Consider the following 3243-nt stretch of genomic DNA (forward strand, 5'->3'; position numbering starts at 1 on the left):
TCTAATTGGAAAAATAAATGCTTAAAGCACTATAAAACTTGGGAAAATAAAGAAAAAATGAAAATATATTAACAAATAAATTTAATTAAAAAATGTCTGACAGTAAAAAATGGCTGACGCACACTTCGGTATGATAAAGTTAGGCTCTTGCCTATGAAGTAGCAGGGACTACCCATTTTTTACTTTAAAAGATCCGCTACTTCCAGTGATTAAGTTGTTACTACCCAAAAGTTACTTTGTAGTATCGGTTACTACTTTGGAACTTTATTATCTTTAAATGTATTTAAAATTTGTACACTATGGTAACTACTGGAACTAGAACGTTACTTTGAACACCCAAAAAGTCGGTCAATCAGGCTTTTTGTGACAAATATAGTTCCATATGTTTCTATAAAGTTCCGTCTACCTCTCATCTCAAAACAATTTAAAAACACTAATTTTTTATCTAGGAACCTTGGAAGATATTTGATCATTTAATGTTTTTCGTGTCTTGGTGTCTTTCGTTGTTTCGTCCTAACTGGTTAAAAGATGCCTAAATTGTATTTTTAATTATATCTCAATTTTTTCAAATGGAACGAGGATGACTTATTAGCATATTTGAAAAAAGCATTTTTACGAATAATTTGGTACCACACACTTGGTGTTTCGAGTCAAATTGCCGTTATGAAGCGATGTTACAATTTCAAATAAACCATATGAGAAAATGTCATATTATGATATGTCATTCTATTCAGAGTGTCATTTTCTATTGAATTAAGCAAAAAATATTGAGGGTGTCATTTAAAAATCAAAAGTTGTCTTTTCCGGTGAAACGGAAAAATGATGAATGAGAAAATCGAATTTTTACTTTCACCCTAATCTGATTTACTTCAATTCCAGTCTCCAAAATCTCATTTAATTCTGTTACAAAATCATATAAAAATTCTTGTAATGAGTTGATCGCAAGGATATTCATGCAATTTTAGGAGTATCGGCCAAAATTCTAATGGAGGACTCTTAAATGGAAGCAAGCCGTCAACATTAAAAATTAGAGACACCGATTCTAGGTTGGTCTCTTCCTATAAACGTGCTAGTAAAATCTTCCTTATTCTATTGTACCAAAATTCTCTATTTTCAATTGGAACAATGGCACAATATCTCGGTGTACTCAATAAAGTCCTGCTGTTTCCTGGCAATGATGTTAAGCCTTCATTTTTTAGTATACCAAGTAAATCTGTTAAAGCAATGTGGCTAATTTGGTGTTTTAAGGCCCAATGCCTTAGTTCCTGTCTGATGTTACTTTCTTTTTGAGCTCTGTTTTATCTTTAAATTGATCAGTAGTCACCAACTCGACATTCCTAGAAAAATGCAGCTATAAGAACTTTACAAATATACAGAAAATATGACAATTATACATAATATGTATATGAATTTTCAAAAATAGATTTAAAATAATTTATTGTCATATCAAAGCCCAGTCATACTTCTCTAAATTTAATCCAATAAACCCTTTATCCTGGTGAACTTGTCTAGGAAGTTCCACTAGCAGCGCAGTGAACAAACAATTTTATTGATCTTTATTCTTGTGGTAACGGACAGGATGGGTAAATACGCGATCTGCTACTGTAAAGAAATATTTTTTAGTATCCACAACTTTATAGTAGCAAGACGTCAATAGGAGTATAGTACCCGTTACTTTATAGTAACAAACTATAGTCGCAGTAACTATTTTGGTACCAACAATTAGTACCCAAATACCTCGTAACTTTAAGACCCAAAATATAGGGTACTGCGACTATTCTGCGACTAAGCATGAGACTATATAGTAACAAGTACTTCATTCACCCATTTTAGTAGCACAGGCTGGTAGCCGTTCCGTACTTATTGTCACTATGTAGATTTTGCCACTTAGTTGTAACAATGAAAGGATTTGCGTAGTTCCAGTTACTAGACGCAACAACCCATTTGCTACCTTAATTTTGGGTGTTTAAATTCCAAATGACTAGTAACAGGGTAGTGGTAACAGATACTATCCAAAAATACTTTGCAGTGGTATTACCGGTTATAGTGACAAATTAGGTAACGGGGTGCACCCAGGAACTATGTTTTGGTAGCCAGTCTTAAACCGAAGGGATTTGGAACTATCTGTGTTGCTTGGGTCATGTCTAATTGCCTAAATTTCGTCACAGACGTCCAGTTCTCGTCATCCATTTTTACCTGACAATTTAAGGCAGAATTAATGGTAAAAGTGGAAAGTGGGTGACGAAAATTGGGCACACCCAATAAAACATTTTCATACTTCTATTTATGGCAAGAAATATTTAAATTATAGAAAAATGAATTTTATACTGGGACTAAAATAATTCTGCCTATAATGACCCAATCTTTGTCAATGGTGACGATAATACGGCACGCTCCGTTGCAGCATGTCCCAAAAACCGTCACCCATTTTTTTTATTAATATTATAGAAAAAAACATATTTTTTATATAAGTACATAAAATAGAAAACCTCCTACACTGGTAATTTATTATGTTTGGATCCTAGTATAGGTACTAAATTACATTTTCTTACAGTCACTTAAGGATTATTCACTTACAGTCACTTAAGGATTATAAATTAGTATAGATTGCAAAAAAATTATGACTAACCCCCCGTAGCTACGAAACAAGGCGGAATCAGACCTATGATGGAATATAAATAATAAATCTTATTTGTACGTGAGGAATATCCCCACGAGAGATGGCACATGTTTTTTGAAACACTCTGTATGTTCGGAAATTATATAACACTAATTTTTCTATAAATGTAATTTTGTAAATGTGTATTTGGCAAAAAAAAATATGGTTCCGCCCGGGATCGAACCGGGGACCTTCTGCGTGTAAAGCAGACGTGATAACCGCTACACTACGGAACCTCTATAAATACGTAACTTTTTTAAAAGTCACAGAATTAGTTTTACATATTATATATTATCTAGATCATTTTAGCCTGCTAGAATATGATTAACCTCGTTCGGGAACTTAAAAACAACTTTTATTTTTAATCATTATTTATTTTTGGTGTTTTCAAAACTGAATACTTTGAATCTTCCATGGTAACTAGGGTGCAGATCCTAGTACAGTTACAGTATCTGTCTGTTGTTTTAAAAATGCCTGCCCTTACACGATTGTAATGGGTAGAATTATTAATTTCTGTTAAATTATCTGTAGTAAAAAGTTTTATTTCTGCATAACTCAAATTATAGTCAATAAAATTGTAAAAA

The 3243-nt window shown here is 32.6% G+C and overlaps 1 non-coding gene across 1 annotated transcript; it reads right to left on the reverse strand.

The window, feature by feature from the left end:
• Positions 1 to 2822: 2822 nt before the first annotated feature.
• Trnav-uac lies at positions 2823 to 2895 on the reverse strand. The gene has a single exon. It is a non-coding gene; the product is annotated as a tRNA-Val (tRNA).
• Positions 2896 to 3243: the final 348 nt, after the last annotated feature.

This window comes from Sitophilus oryzae, unplaced genomic scaffold (assembly GCF_002938485.1).
Source record: "Sitophilus oryzae breed Bouriz unplaced genomic scaffold, Soryzae_2.0 scaffold_810_pilon_pilon, whole genome shotgun sequence".
Lineage (NCBI taxonomy): Eukaryota > Metazoa > Arthropoda > Insecta > Coleoptera > Curculionidae > Sitophilus > Sitophilus oryzae.